At 42.0% G+C, this 17,477-nt stretch overlaps 1 pseudogene; it reads left to right on the plus strand.

Moving 5' to 3' along the window:
- The first annotated feature begins 7,414 nt into the window (after window positions 1-7,414).
- Window positions 7,415-10,678, plus strand: LOC137278885 (uncharacterized; annotated as a pseudogene).
- Window positions 10,679-17,477: the final 6,799 nt, after the last annotated feature.

The raw sequence follows: 17,477 nt of genomic DNA on the forward strand, positions 1-17,477 counted from the left end.
TATGTTTTAGATTCTTCACACAAAGTACATGTCCTTATAGCATATGGAGTCCTAGACCATTGGGATAGATATGTCCCTTTTCTAGACATATTAAACAGTAACTATGTCTTCTGTATATACATGTAGCTGTACACATGGGATTCTACTATGTTATGACCCAATATTTTCCAAGGGCACGGTACTAGAGCTTGAACTGAATGGTAATTATGTTCTGGGTAGTTTATAATTCAGTAATAAAATAATACACTAACTGCCCTATATGGCATAATTAATGAGCCCCATGCTTGGAGATGGTCATTGATGCCCGAGTAACATTTCCGTTTGCCTTCAGCAGTAGAATTCTGAATATCGAAGCAGACGCTGTTTGGGCTTCATTTAAATTGTAGAGATGAATATTATATAACATGAGTCTGAGTTACAGGAAGACCAGAAGCTACATCAGCACTCAGTGATACAGCACAGGTCACGTTATTAATTGATTTTTACGAAACCCCACGAAAACTTCAGGTCCTACTCCAAGTTGTTTATATCTTGTTATGGGTACAATGTCGTTGCAAAAGAAAACCCAGTCTTTAATCTCCCCAGAAACAAATCCCGTGTGGTGGAAAGGGCTAATGCTGTGAAAATTATATGAAAGGATCACTGAAAATCAGTAATGACACCAGGTGTTCGCTGAAAGGACAAGCATATCCTGCCTAAAGAAATCCAGTGAGCTCCAAAACCAAGCTACTGGTTGACCGTATCCTCTCTTCGGCCGTGTACATGTGTTCGGTGAGTGAGTGAGTTTTACGCCGCACTCAACAAAATTCCAGCTACATGGCGGCGGTCTGTAAATAATCGAGTCTGGAACAGACAATCCAGATCTTGACAATCAATAGCATGATCACATCGATCTGCGCAAATAGGAACCAATGACGTGTCAACCAAATCAGCAAGCCTGATCACCCGATCCCAATAGTCGCCTCTTACGACAAGCAAGAGTAACTGAAGACGAGTGTTTTAACCTTATGACCTTCACGAGTAACGTGTTCAAAGGTCTAGATCTCAAAGCTAGATTAACGCTTAATCTCTGAATATATATCATTTTGATTGTAACAAACAAACCCATTTATACTGAAAAGGTACCCCAGGGAGACCAGATATTCGGCAAATCTAGACTTGCTTCATTTAAAGGCTTTAGCACCATAGGAAGGGCTAAGCAGTAGGGATGATAATGTGGTTCAGGGACTGTGAGACAGACTATTCTCCCAGTCTGTGATGTGTTGACTCTCGGCCCACCCATGTAACACGTTACTGCAGCCTCTTCTTTTCAAACAAATGACACACGTTGTAACACCCACAGCAATTTGTCAGTCCCTGTCTGCGTTCAGCACGCTTGACCGATGAGAACACTGACCAGTCACCATTTATAGATACCATTAAGTAGAGACAGAGAGTCTTCCAGCATAATATATTGTTTAGTATGAATAATTGTGTAATACAATCTTGTGACAGGGCTACTGTGATAGCCCCACGCTGAACTGTTGATACATATCTTGTATAATCACTTCACTATTGGGCACGTGGTTGATGCGTGTAACTAGTCAACACACACTGGTTCCATTGTTTTGTGTCTGGATTTATGTACACCTGCTAAATAAATAAATATGCTGACTTGCAGGGCGATCTTCTTAATATGCATGCATTAGTTTCAAAACTTGTCAAACTTGTTCATCATCCCTGATCCTTCAATGACATGAGCGTTGACAAATTTACCGTCGTGATGGAGGTGTTAAATGCCAGAATATGGTAAACAGCCAACACTGTCGTGCATTTAATGGAATTATTTGGCCTTGTTTTGATTCTCTCATAGTCGAACGCCTTATTCGGTAGAAGAAAATCTTCATCTGTAGAAAATGTTCAGTAGTGTAAGACTTTCACTTGTACAAGATGACGCAGTGTGCTGTGACTGAAGCTGCAATTTGATTTATAGTGTTGCACTCTTAGGTAAGGATAAAGTGACGATTGCCAGAATCATTTTACGAATTACAATCACTGGATGGTTTACACCACCCTCAACCCCTCGGGGTTTCGCCAACATAATACTACACGTGTCAAATGATTTTCATTGCCATCAGTGTGAAGTAACACAGTAACAGTAGCATTTCAGTTGTGTTATTCACGGAAGTATTCCCTTCACAAAAGTAACAAGGTTCTTATTCACAAAAGCAAAGGTCATTCAATTGTGCCAGTCACTAAAGTAACGGAATATTTTAGGCATTCACAAAAAGTAACAATCATTCAATGGTGTCATACACAAAAGTACCAAGTCATTTTTGGCATCCTTCACAAAAGCAACAAACAATTTTAGTCATTATTCTCAAAGAGTTACATACGTTCAAGGGTGTCATTCACAAAAGAATACACTGAAGTGGGCTCGGCGCCTAAGCCCTTTGAGGTTGAATTTCAAGTCCATTTCTTGTCAGACTCAATCTGTAATATACTACTCAAAGGAAGTAAAGGATACCCGATTCTTTCATACTGACCTAACTATCAACGCGAGGTTCTTGTCATAAACTGATGTTCAACAAGAATACTCCCTTAGCATAAACATGAATATATCAACTAGAAACATGGGTGTCTTATAATCATTTGTACAACCACTTGAATGATCGTGTCATGAGATGAGATGGGTAGCATCTGTTGCGAGTAGTCTCATCACTGGCTGAACTCTAAATGTATCACTCAGTGAAAACAGGAAACAGCTCCATTTACACTATACTGAACAACAAAAGAAACGCAAGTCTGGCTTTTTGTCAAGCCTTTGAATAGAAGACATGAACATAAACGCTTACTATTATGAGAAATTTGTTTTCGAAACTTGCGTTTCTTTTGTTGTTCAGTATAGTTTAAATGTAGCTGTCGGAGCTCTCTGAGTGATACAATTAGGGTTCAGCCAGTGAGCCACAACCCCCAACCCATCCCCACGTTAGAAGGATGATTCTGATCCAGAGGCAATTTGGTCCAGCTTCAGTTTTCGTGTTTGTCTTTCAGAAAGGGATGGTTTGTAGGAATAATGATATGTTTCAGGGGCCGTGAACCGTGAATCCATCTGTGATCAGAAGGGAGTGAGAAGAACTGGCATTCCAACAATGTCGCACCAAGGTCAGTTACATTATCTTCAGTTACATCTCCATGTGGATTCGTTGATTCATCGAAGGCGGTTCCTGGTAATTATCACCGTCTCAAGTCTGCATTGTGTTACAACAACGAGTTTTCCTGGACAAAACACTGTAATGGGAATCTAGACCCCATGCGTTCGCATGTGTAAGAGGATTACACTAGGGTTAGGGCTATCCACGTGTCACCTGTCACATTCATTGTCCTATCAGTCTGAGCCAGTCACACCGAGTACATCTTGCGCGGACCATCTGTTGGAACTCTCACCTCAGTTAACGGAACATTCGGTTTATGTTCCTGTCCTGTCTATGTAATCATGGTAATGTTTAGTGCCAGACCTTAATCACTGAGTGATATAACATTTACGGCCTTTTCAAGAAGTCTTCAAGAAAATACCTACAGAAGTCACCAGAAACAGCGTTGAGTCGAAGCCGTGTCTTCAGAGTGACGGGCGGATGCTTGAACATCTATTGTCCAGGAGGAGGCAGCTGAAAAATCTGATGTCGTAGCCTCCCCAGTTCTGATTTTGTTTGACACTGTTTTCAGTTAGTGTGCTGTCTTGGGCTCATGAAAAGGCCTGCAATACTCTCAGTGATATCTTTTTTTTTTCACAGGCCATTTTATGCGGTGGGGGTCTGTAAGCATTTTCATGACATTTGGTTTGCTGCCCGTCAACATCTCAAAGTTAATCATGGATAGTTTTACAACTATCAATCTGATCCCTTTCATTTTGACTTTTGTGTATTGTTAAAGGATGAATAAAATTTTTAACATGTTTTCGCTCTTAAAAATAATCAAAATGGCCGCCATTTTGGCCGCCATCTTGTATTGTCGTGTGTTGCCTTCTCGGCAGTTAAATGTACACAAAAAGTAACACCGAATGTGTCCATTTACATCCAATGTTGAAATTTTTTATGTTTTTGACACTTGTGTCTTCTAGAGTGGTGGCTTGGGGACAAAACAAGTAATTTTGTATGGTCATGTCGTGGTAATACAATGTTTTACAGTTTATTCTTTGAGGCAGGGGATTTTAACGATTCTCCGACTTTTCACAGAAATGTGTGGGGATGATTTATTTATTGAAAGTTTACCTTATTCTTGTAACTAGAATCAGTTATTTTTGTTTCCTGTTTATAGTTTGGCAGAAAATGTTTCAGGACGGTGTTTGGTAACTTTACTTTAAAACTATAAGAGTTCTCCGTTTCCAATTCAGTCTAAGTAAACTTAGTCTCAGTGTATTTCGTTACACTCCACCACTGAGTCTAACAAAACCTAGTAGAAGGTTGCATCAGGTAACCTTTGAGTGACCAATGACCGTCCAATCAAATGCGAGATGGTTGAACAGATTTAACCCATCAGACAACGACTACTATTTAGGGATTGGAGGGACTTTCAAAATATTCAGGTCACTGACAGGGATCTCTCCACAAACAAAAATCTGCATATAACACAGTTATTTGACCTGCAATATATACGCTTTGGGGTTTCTGTTGACATGGTTACCATTAGCTAATATTTCCACAAGATAACGTGCTTGAATATTGCCAAAAACACTATTTTCGGCGACTGTTTAGTCACCGTTGTCATGGTTGTATGTACGCCGTGTGCATCACCCGGAAGCGAGCGTACGTTATATAGCATTCGGAATCGTTCGGGTACGAATCTTTTCGAGGTAAAAAGTTCAAAAGGTATGTGCGAATGTCCACTTTTGCGATTTGTTAAGCTGTGTTCTGATTGGTCAATCTCAAAGGTTACCTGACGCGACCTCCCGTAAGGTTTTGTTAGACTCAGTAGTGGAGTGTAACGAAAAGTACTGAGGATAAGTTTACTTAGTCTGGTTTCCAGTTTGGCATGAGGCATTATGATTCTTCTACCATTGAGGATTTTAATTGTCATAATTTATCACTAGATAATAAAAAAGTTGTCTATAAGAGATTATTAGCCCGTGTCATTATTTCAAGTGACAACAACATCTCACATGTCAAGGGTGTTGAGCTACTTACCGGAACAGCGACCCGGTCATGCAAATAGGCAGGTCGCATTCTTATATTATGTTCGGAAGGTCATGTCACTGTCACGTGACTTAAAGCACGTGCACTTTGCATTAGTTAACGGTGTCAATACAGGTGTAGGACAGAAAGGGGTCATCTCAAAATCAAATATGTCACATAATTTATATGATGTTTTCAAATTGCTATTGCGATGTCTTTTCATGCACATGTACCGGAGAATTTGGTGTGATGGTCTCTTCTCTAATACCATCTAGTTTCCAGTACTTATTTTCAACTGCCAATGCATGTTTGACACAGACTTCCCATCAACTGTTATGAATCTTCTGTATTGCCGTGTAAACAATTTTTTCAACGTCAGATACCCCAGATAACTTGAATGTCGTGTTGTAGCGTGATACCTTCCCCTTGATGATGGGGCCAAGATGACCGCCATTGTAGTTTTACTGCTTATGCACAGGGGAGAACTAACTTTGTCCTGATATATAGAACAGACAATTCATTTGGTGTCACATGTTTAACACAGTATAGAAAAAACTAAATTTCAAAGTTATGGTTGATAAAAGCTTCACATTCGTAAACTATTTGATGAAATAACATTATCCAAATGATTAGAAAACGATGCTTCACGGTCCATAACTGCGTCTAAGCTCTTGTTGTAGCTTATCAAATGGCCTGTCAGATAACTCTTAATCAATTTTGATACATTCAGCTAATTACAATTAGCTCTCCTCTTCACTTTCTTTCATATCATATGTTACATCATGTCAGAATTGGAGTCATCTACAAGCCAAAGCTGTTCGGGCAACAGTCACTCGGGTGTGTGTGAGAGAGAGTTTTTCATTTAATGTCTTGTCTCATCTACAGACAACACTGGATTGTTTGATACATACATTAAACTAATAGTCTGTGCGATGTGATCTGGTACTGTTGATAGGCTTTTGTATTGTAAGTTCTGGTTTGTAGATATTATAATACGCCCGTGTACAGATATATTTTTGTTTTAATATTGGACTTGTTTCTTGGTGTGTTTTTGTTTCTGTTTAGCAGTGTATGGCAGTGTATGGCAAAAACAAACACCCCTACTCGGCGATAACGTCGAGCACATCCGATTTCCATGGACAAAAACAAAAACAAAAACAGTCGTCCTGCCTCTGGGGGACTTCAGGGTCCATTTCCGGCCCCAGGACGATGGCATCCACGCCCTTGATAATAAAGGTAATTACTTTTTTACATCATTGGTACCGTGTGTATGAATGCCAAATATATGCCTACACGAGAAAAAAGCTCAAACATGAAACTCAAGTTGTGGCTTTGTAGCAGGGCAGTGAATGTACAGACGACAAACACACGCTACGGGTGTGAGCTATTGCCAGAGCAATCTTTATTTTCGTGGTCGATAAGTCAGCATACCCCAGAACTGGAGGCATAGAAAGGCATGTCTTGATCCTATCAAAGGCATGTTGCTGGTCCTGACCCCACTTGAAACCCATAGTCTTTGAGGTTTGTTTCCTTGATCTTTTGACAGTCTTTGGCATCAAGTCAGACAGAGGTCTGGCAATACTAGAAAAATTCTTCACAAATTTACGGTAATAACCAGCAAATCCGAGAAACTTCCTAACTTCCTCAGGTGTTGATGGTGTAGGCCAGTTTTTTATCCTGTCCACCTTCTCTGGGTCTGCCTCAATACCCTCAGCGGAAACGATATATCCAACATATCTCACTCGGTGTTTGAAAAACTTGCACTTTTTGGGAGCAAGTTTGAGACCACATTCTTGAAGTCGCTTGAAAACCATCTCCAGACGTTTAATATGTTCCTCATAAGTCTTGGAAAAGATGATGAGGTCATCAAGGTAGATGAGGCAAATCTTCAGATGGAGACCCTCTAGACATTGTTCCATAAGACGCTGATACGTTGCTGGGGCATTGGAGAGTCCAAATGGCATTCTGTTATATTCGAAGAAGCCCAGAGGTCCAACAGTAAAGGCAGTCCTTTCCTTATGGCTCTCCTCGATCTCAACCTGGTGGTACCCGCTCTTCATGTCCAGAACTGAGAAATAGGTCATACCTCCTAAACAGTCTAACAGCTCCTCGATACGTGGTAGGGCATAAGCATCCTTGATGGTACGTCTATTCAGCTGTCTAAAATCTATACACATCCTCAGAGTTCCATTTTTCTTTCTTGCTAAGACGACATTAGATGCCCAAGGACTGTCAAAAGATCAAGGAAACAAACCTCAAAGACTATGGGTTTCAAGTGGGGTCAGGACCAGCAACATGCCTTTGATAGGATCAAGACATGCCTTTCTATGCCTCCAGTTCTGGGGTATGCTGACTTATCGACCACGAAAATAAAGATTGCTCTGGCAATAGCTCACACCCGTAGCGTGTGTTTGTCGTCTGTACATTCACTGCCCTGCTACAAATGGAGCCCCCAGTGAGGACATTGCCACCATGTAGGACATAGATTGAACGCCAGCAACATCCTGTGGATATTCCTGGAATATCAGCACCTGTTCTGACTACATTTGACATTGTCACGTGACATTTGCGTTATATCTGTGTTTTGAATGTGACTTTTCCAATATTGGATACGTGGTATTTCTCAAAAAAACCCTGGAAACGTTTCACGTGAGTTGAATGAATGTTTGACTGTTCAACATCATTGCTAGCTAGCATCTTTCATTGTATTCTGTAAACGTAATTACCTGGCGCCAGGTCTCTAAAATGTAACTTTGTTTATAACTTGTGTTTGGTAACCTTGCATTTTGCATTTACTTGATTATATTGTGCTTCTGTGTCAGCTCCTGATCAGGATACTGTTGGTACCAACTTTGTGTATATAGCTATATTGTATTTCATCAGTTATTTGCCACAATTTAGTTCTGTATTGCTTTAGTTATGTGAGCTTCGTTTAGTTGAATTTAGTTCAGTTTAGTTTAAATACATTTAGTTAACTCTTGTTTATCTTCAGTTAACTTGGTATTCAGAGTGCTTGTGTGTATGAAAGTGACTTCATTTCATTTCTACTTTCTGTTCGTCTCTAATCAAATAAAAGGTAAGCAAGTACAACTACATAGCAAGCATAAAAGGAATTAAATATGTTTTAATGTACTAACTGAATGACGACAGACTAGCGCACCTTCTTGATACACTTGACATTCTTAATAATCTGCCCCTCCCAATCCCTCATGTTGTCCTACATACTTATGTTGTAGCTTTAGTATTAGTTTTGCAAATCCACATTGTAAACTTAGGAAATGCATTGTCTTATACCTAAATATGTGTCAGCTCCAACTTGTGTACACCTGCTTGGGCTTCTTACTTTGGTAATTCCCTTTGCAGCTTGCGCTGTTTTGGAGTGGTGTTAAACACAATTCACCCACTCACTCCTTCGCCCTTTCGCGCAAATATTTATACATTTCTTACAGTGTGCTGTATTGTCTCTGAACTTTTCAGACATTCCACTCGTTCTTGGAGCCCCGACTATCGTTCTTTTGTCGTCAAAGCAGTTTGGGAACTATTTTAAACTGATATCAGCTGACATGTAGATATCATTGTGGTTTCCCTTTATTCTGATGTGGACAGCATAAGTTCACTTTGTTATTGCATATCATAGTGGTGTCTTAACTTGGAACACTACCTCATTTTGCCTTTGGGCAATTAAATTTCGTTTACTTCTGCTACCTCAATTAACCATGGAGTTCAAGGATGAAGAGTTGGAAGGAATGGCCACGCTCTTTAAGAGGCTTGGGATGCACCCAAAGGCCGACACACCTGAGGATTTTAAAGCCTGGATTAAGGGAATGTATTCCCAAGAAGGTCCTCTCAAAAGAGAGGAGGAAGAGGCATCTGTACCTCCTGCTACCAATACCCCTCAGTCAGTAACACCAGATGTTAGGCCTGTAGCTGTCGCTTACCATCAGTTTCCAAAGCTACCCTTGTTTAGCGGTGATTTCCAGGGCAAGGACACTTCATTTGACCTTTGGACTTATGAAGTCGATTGTCTCTTGAAATCAACGAACTAAACCCCCGATGTTATGGATCAGGCCATCAGGCATTCCTTGAAGGGAGAAGCAGCAAGAGTAGCAATGAGATTAGGATCCAAGGCTTCAACACAGGATTTGCTGAACAAGCTCTACAGTATTTATGGTACTGTTCAACGCAAGGAAGCTCTGTTAGCCCAATTTTATAGTGCCTCCCAAGGTGAAACTGAGGATGTGGCCACTTGGGGATGCCGGTTGGAACACCTGTTATCGAAAGTCACCGATCATCACACCATCTCTTTTCAGGATCAGGATGACATGCTGAGGAACATGTTATGGGGTGGTCTTAGGCCATCACTCAAGAGTGTATCTGGTCATAAGTTCGATTCAATACCAACTTTTGATGGTCTAAGGATATCCTTGAGGGAGATTGAATACGACAAGAAGCAAGGAAGAGATCCGATGCCATCAGCTAGGAATAGGACAGCTACTGCTAAGATGGCAGCCGAGTCGAATATGGTGACAAAGAAGGATATTGATAGGATATTAACAGTTACAAAGTGAGGTCTCAGATATGAAGATCAAGCAACAGGAGACAGCCCATGTCTACCAACACCAGTCATTTGCCTCCAGTCAACAAAGTTACCCTAAAGGCAAATACCAACATATTTTACCATCTGACTCTCAGGATGAGATTGCTACCCCATTAGGATCCTACTTGCCTTCAAGGTCGGGTAAAGGACCGGATCACAGAATGCCACCAGGCACAGGTGATGGAGCTAACTCTTACTACAGAGGTACAGGAACGGACTCTAATCATAGGCGATTTGGACCTACATTACCTAAGCCTAATTCACAAGTTGGTGCACCAAGAAACCAGTATCCACCACCACCAAATGAGAGCATTAATCCTCGAAGGTCACAGGAAGTTGTCTGCTTCCGATGTGGTTACCCAGGACACATTGCAATTGGATGTAGGGTTCGTCTAGACCATCTTCGCCATCCTTTAAACTGGCAAGGGTCTATGGGCAGGGGTCACCACTAGACTTACTTCAGAGCCCCAACAGAGTACCTGAAGGATTGGTTGGTTGTGCAAATGAAGATGACATCCTGCTTGATGGTAAACCGGTCCGAGCCTTGCTGGACACGGGAGCGACTGTGTCTTTGGTATCTGAAGCTTTTTATGAGGAACAGTTACAACACATTGCCTTAGAGCCACTAGGAAACATACTGGACATAGAGTGTGCTGGCGGTGAGACATTACCCTATAAAGGATTCATCAAAGTGGATGTAACACTCACCGGAGGAGGGACTGATGTTGATGCTATTCCATGTTTATTTCTTGTAGTACCTGCTACTAGATACAGTGCCAGAGTACCAGTGCTTCTAGGAACAAACATCTTAAACTGTTTATTGAATACCTGCAGGAATCAACATGGAGACAAGTTTTTACAGAAGGCCCCATTACGGACTCCATGGTATTTAACCTACAGGACTATTGCTCTAGGAGAAAAAGAGCTCGAACGGAACAGGTGGAGACTTGGACTGGTGAGGAGCGCTGAGGAGAAGAATGTCCGGATCCCTCCTAATAGTAGAATTGTGGTGAAGGGTCAGGTAACCAAGGGACTGAAGACACCTAGACTATGTGCTCTTCTTCAAAACACATCCCAGGCTTCCATTTCTTCTGATGTTGAAATAGCTCCAACCGTCATCACTTATGATAAGGACAATCCTGATGTAATTGAAGTCCATGGACTGTGAGATCTTCGGATGACTCCAGCAGACAACAACTGTTGTAAGTGACTCCGAACCTCATCAAACATGGCTGGTGGTATTCGACGATGTCTCTGTTTGAAAGGATGGTCATCTGTTAAATCAATTCTGTGTCGAACAGCTGAAGAGTGGCCAAGGTCCTCTTCATGTTTGGAAAAAATATCTTTGAACCTCAGGATAACATCAAGGCCTTGCTCTATCTCCTGAGATGTCAAGTTATCCTTCTCTATTCCCAATTGTTCAATCAGAGCCTCCTCATCTAAAGGTTGTCCACGTGGTGCTTCTTGTATGGTTACGGGTTGAAGTTCACAAAGTAACGATCGGGGAGGTATAACTATGGTACGGGTGGTCCTGAAAAGAGATGGTGTGATGATCGGTGACTTTCGATAACCAGTACATATAGACACCACAGCCACCGACACAAGATGGGACGCAACACAGCCACCACTAATTACGACACAACTACATCCACCACTACATCACTGGAACAGCCAAACCAGATCTATCACTGTATGGATGTCATCATCGAGACTGTAGGTTGAACAGTTGTGGATTTAGATCTGGTTTTGAATAATCGTACATTGCCTATGCATGTATTAAGATCCGGTTGCTGACAATAGAACATATAAATTAATACATGTTTGATATAATTGTATCAAATCTCGATTTATTCCCTTAAAATTTAAAGATATTCTTGTGACATTCAGATGTTTTAATGACCTTTTTGTGTCTTGTTTCAGGGAAGGGCATATTCGATAGACTGGATCAACTGCACAAAGTCAGGACATAATAATTTAGGACTTCACTAAACATGAGAATATTTGCGAATGGTTACAGGATGCCATTTAGAAAGTGGTCAAATGCAACATACGTCATATTTGGGATTTCACTTTCTCGGTAAAGTACGAATTCTAGTACTTGTTTGGTTTAGTCCCATCAATGATTCGAACCCGCACCCTCAGAGTCAGACACCTAATCGCCAGCACTCAGAGACTCTGAGAGTGCGGGTTCGAATCCCGGATGGGATTTGGGACGGTTTTATATTCAAACTGTCCACAAGATATAATGACCGACAAAATCCTGATTGTCACCTAATTGTGTGAATGTACTTGGTGAGTTTTAGATGGCTTCAGTAAAACACTTCCCATTGTCCAATGTTCTACATGTTCTAAAATGGGACGGAGTGATAACACACCTTAAACAAGATTGCCGCATGACGTACTTCAAACGTGATGGGGATGTGTGCAGACATAATATAGCTGGACATTAGTTGCAATACGTTTGTACACAGTTTCCACCAGGTCAACTCCGTTCGCAGACAGACGAAACTCGACCGCATTATGTTCTTAGTTACATTGGTATTCCATGGTATTCTCAAAACCAAATGAATTGTTCTTAAGAGTGAGTGAGTGAAAGAGTGAGAGAGTGAGTTTAGTTTTACGCCGCACTCAGCAATATTCCAGCTATATGGCGGCGGTCTGTAAATCGAATCTGGACCCGACAATCCAGTGATCAACAACATGAGCATCGATCTGCGCAATTGGGAACCGATAACATGTGTCAACCAAGTCATCGAGCCTGACCCTCCGATCCCGTTAGTCGCCTCTTACGACAAGCATGAGTTGCTGAAGGCCTATTCTACCCCGGGACCTTCACGGGTCTGTTCTTAAGACGTTTGTAGTACATTTCTACTCGGTTCTGAAAGAGCGCTATGGATTCTCACCAAGTTCTACTCGTTCTGTGTTTGTGTAGGTCTCACACAGGTCTTACTATGTCAACGCAGTGTGCATTAAGATATGACACGGTAGGGTATTCAGGCATGCGTTTTTAACATGTTCTTTTGGGATACAAATTCCTACCTGTGAAACATGAACAAATTTGCAGCTGTCAACATCTGAATGCTCATTTCCTGCAATTTGTACAGGAAGCAGAACAAGAGTACAATGGGTTGGTAGTGCAAGAAAGGAGGAAACGAACAAGAACTTGTTGGGTGAGAAACTGGCTTTAACCTGAGAGGCCAACAGCTGTGGAACAGTTCATCAACTGACACAGGATCTCAGCCTTGAAGATCATGAGTCCTACAATTTCTTGAGAATCACCCACCCGTGTTTGATGAAATTCTTGAATGCATCACCCCTTCATTAAATAAGATGTCTTTCTTGGTCCACCCTCATTTTTCTGTGGAGGCATGGTGATGTCGATGTTTCCATCTTGAAACTGATAACGGAAATAAGAATGGGCTGGGTACCTACAGAAATCAAACCAGGACATGTCTGCTATTACCACTGCACACGCTAGAATCAGAGTGAGAATGTAGTGAGAACGGGAAGAGGTGTCTGAATACGAGCTGGTTGAGTTAAGAAAGAGTTAGAGCTTGGTAGTGCTTGTTAAGGACTTGGCAGTTCTAATTCAGAACGGATGTAAACTGACTAAAGACGGGTTTGAACTGTTTGAAAACGTTGTTCACATGGAGTGAAGGCGCATTTCTTCCCAGTCTATACGTAATACCAACTGTCTGGGGATTGGGCACCAATGAAGTAGACATATTGACAACTGTTTATGATCAAACGAGCATCGTGATTTATATAATCATTACACGTTCTATCCCGTTCAATTACATTTTACAGTTATTGTTAAGACTGGTCAGGACGTCCCAAGAACTACATATGTACCTTCGTGTGCCTCGGGCATACCAACAGGTAGCATGGTCGGACCAACAGAACTCCATCGTACGTCCGTATGTGCGACAACTCTAGATTTGTCCCAATATTTTGGTATCGGTGTGTTTTTACCAACAATCGTGACTTCTTGTGCCGTTGACGATCATCTTTGATTCGCTCCCCTACTTTGACCGACTCTTGCCTGGCATACCTGTCCGAGACAGCATCAAATCTAATGTAGTCAGTTCGATTCCGAATTTATCTCAATGCATATCAGCCAAGACTCCAATTTTTTAAGCAGTTCCCTTTCTGCGCATTTGCAATTAACTTTACGAAGAGCCAGCATTCTCTCCTCTGCTAGTAGGCAATGAAGTGCCAAACACTCCCGTTAAGGTTCCTCTTTCCAAATTAATGTCGTGTCATGTCTGTATCTTGTGAAGATTGCAAGTGGAGTTGTTGTCCCAAAGGATATAATTCACAGCTTCTTGCATGCTGAACAAAACATAAGGATTAATATCATATGTAGTCAGCTGAACTCTTCCAAAGCAAACATTTGGTCACCTTTACATCGATTGAACCTGAAACTGAAAATCTCCTCTTCTACATTGATTCCCTAAAAGTCTGTAAAGCACAGGGACGATACGCTCCATACAACAAATGGGTCACAATTTTGATGTTCACGAAACAGTGTTTACATCTTGTGGACAGTTTTCTAACGCTATGTATGTACCAAATAATCTAGTGATACTTGTAGATGAAGTATTGACAAAAACTCCCACCAACATCCAACATCCAACAGTCTAAAACGTCTTATTGAGCGAGTTAACTACCAAGTGCATGTGTGGATACAACCAATCATGAAGATGCCTTCACCAGTTGTCCATTGTTGGAGCATTGGTGATGGTCAGCTTATCCTTTTTCTGATGTCGAGAGATCCTACTCCCCGTGGATTGGTTGAACTGACGCCGAGTAGATACAAAAGGTCAGCATGCCAGCAGAGAGATCTGTGTCAATGCATATGAACTGATTTATTGTGCACAGAGACGTGCATTTTTGTATGACAGGTGATTGTTGCCCGAACAGCTTTTGTTTGTAGATGACTCCAATTCTGACATGATGTAACATATGACATGAAAGAAAGTGAAAAGGAGAGCTAATTGTAAGCTTCTGAATGTATCGAAAGTGATTAAGAGTTATCTGACAGACCACTTTGAATAGCTACAACAGGGCCGAAGTTAACATTTCTCAGTTAAGGGAGCACTATCAACCATATATTATAAGAGTGGCGATATGTTTATGCATAAAAAGTAACCTTTAAGAAAATTATACTGGGCAGGTTTTGGATGGGTGGACTGCATGGAGATTCAGGGTTTGGAATGGGTGGGGTTCATGGTAAGATAGGGTTGGGATAGGTGGAGTGCATGGAGGGTCAGGGTTTGGAATGGGTGGGGTTCATGGTAAGATAGGGTTGGGATGGGTGGAGTGCATGGAGGTTCAGGGTTGGGATGTGTGGGGTTCATGGTAAGATAGGGTTGGGATAGGTGGAGTGCATGGAGGGTCAGGGTTTGGAATGGGTGGGGTTCATGGTAAGATAGGGTTGGGATGGGTGGAGTGCATGGAGGGTCAGGGTTTGGAATGTGTGGGTTCATGGTAAGATAGGGTTGGGATGGGTGGAGTGCATGGAGGTTCAAAGTTTGGAATGGGTGGGGTTCATGGTAAGATAGGGTTGGGATGGGTGGAGTGCATGGAGGGTCAGGGTTGGGATGGGTGGGGTTCATGGTAAGACAGGGTTGGGATGGGTGGAGTGCATGGAGGTTCAAAGTTTGGAATGGGTGGGGTTCATGGTAAGATAGGGTTGGGATGGGTGGAGTGCATGGAGGGTCAGGGTTGGGATGGGTGGGGTTCATGGTAAGACAGGGTTGGGATGGGTGGAGTGCATGGAGGTTCAGGGTCGGGATGGGTGGGGTTCATGGTAAGATAGAGTTGGGATGAGTGGAGTGCATGGAGGGTCAGGGTTGGGATGGGTGGGGTTCATGGTAAGATAGGGTTGGGATGGGTGGAGTGCATGGAGGGTCAGGGTTGGGATGGGTGGGGTTCATGGTAAGATAGGGTTTGGATGGGTGGAGTGCATGGAGGTTTAGGGTTGGGATGGGTGGGGTTCATGGTAAGACAGGGTTGGGATGGGTGGAGTGCATGGGGGTTCAGGTTTGGGATGGGTGGGGTTCATGGTAAGATAGGGTTGGGATGGGTGGAGTGCATGGAGGGTCAGGGTTGGGATGGGTGGGGTCATGATAAGATAGAGTTGGGATGAGTGGAGTGCATGGAGGGTCAGGGTTGGGATGGGCGGGGTTCATGTAAGATAGGGTTGGGATGGGTGGGGTGCATTCGGGTTCATGATCAGGGTTGGGATAGGCGGGGTTCATGGTAATATAGTGTTTGGATGGGTGGAGTGCATGGAGGTTCAGGGTTGGGATGGGTGGGATTCATGGTAATATAGTGTTTGGATGGGTGGAGTGCATGGAGGTTTAGGGTTGGGATGGGTGGGGTTCATGGTAGGAAGGAATTGGGATAGGTGGAGTGCATGGTATTGTAGATGAACACGTGTATATAGATCGCGGAGTAAACTGACTTAACCAGTGTAACCATACCTGAGTTGGAAGTGTTATGCGCAACAGGCAAAAATCCTCTCTTAACTCAAGGGAGCAATATATAAAACGTTAGCAGAAAGACGTACTAAATAAATATGAACAACCCAAAACAATATATGTTACCATCGTTTTACACTCGTGCTCAAATATTTAAAAATGTAACCACTTAAGCTTGTAGCTATTATGAGCTGTTATAGTGCTGTAAATCGATCATGGGGAGATATTTAGTCCAGTAAATATGAGTGGCATAATTCATCATAATTATTATTTTTTAAATCGATTTGTTTTTAATCGAGTTCAAAGAGTCCAGAATGTCAAGAGAGCACCCTAGTGTATTATCAGGAACACACGTACATCTATGACATCTGGATATAGCAATCGTAGCCCGGGCCAGTATCAACAGGGATCCGTATTCTCTGCTAAGTTTGATGGTCGTAATTAGTGATTAGCTGTGGATTTCAATCACTAATGCTTCTTTTCGCTAATATCGCCAGACTTTTCTACCTTACATCTGTCGGTTACTCATATAACTTCATGTTCCTACCTGAACTTACCGTTCACTAATATACATTTGAGTTTCTACCTGACATCTACCGGTCACCGATATGTCTCCACATTTCTATCCAACATCTACCGTTCACTAATATAGCTCCACGTTTCTACCCAACATCTACCGGTCACTAATATGTCTCCACATTTCTATCCAACATCTACATCGCTTTTAGCGATATTCCAACAATGCAACGTCGGGGGTGTCAGTTAGAAACTCGTAAGAGACTTTTCTCAAGAGTGAAACGCATTGTTACTGACCACAGAAACAGATTCTGTTTGAAGAACTGTAACAGATCCTTGATGATCAACACCAACACATCTTCCACTGCATGTATTCACATTTACAAAGTTCAAGATCCATGTCTAGGAACTTATTTATAGCAAAATTTCAGTTATAATGGCAGATATCTGTGAATAATCGAGTCTGGACCAGATAAGCCAGTGATCAACAGCTTGAGCATCGATCTACGCCAATGGGAACCCCTGACATGTGTCAACCAGTCCCGCCCAGTCCCGTTTGTCTCCTCTTACGACAAGCATTAGTTACTGAAGGTCAGTTCTAACCCGGGTCTTCACGCGCGAGTCTGTACAGGAAGAACAGAATGTCTTTTCTATAATTCTTTGCCGAAACTACGAGAATTAGTATCAACACTTGTAGTATTTGTTATAGGCTGAACTTTGTGAAATAAC

This window comes from Haliotis asinina, chromosome 3 (assembly GCF_037392515.1).
Source record: "Haliotis asinina isolate JCU_RB_2024 chromosome 3, JCU_Hal_asi_v2, whole genome shotgun sequence".
Taxonomy (NCBI): Eukaryota; Metazoa; Mollusca; class Gastropoda; order Lepetellida; family Haliotidae; genus Haliotis; species Haliotis asinina.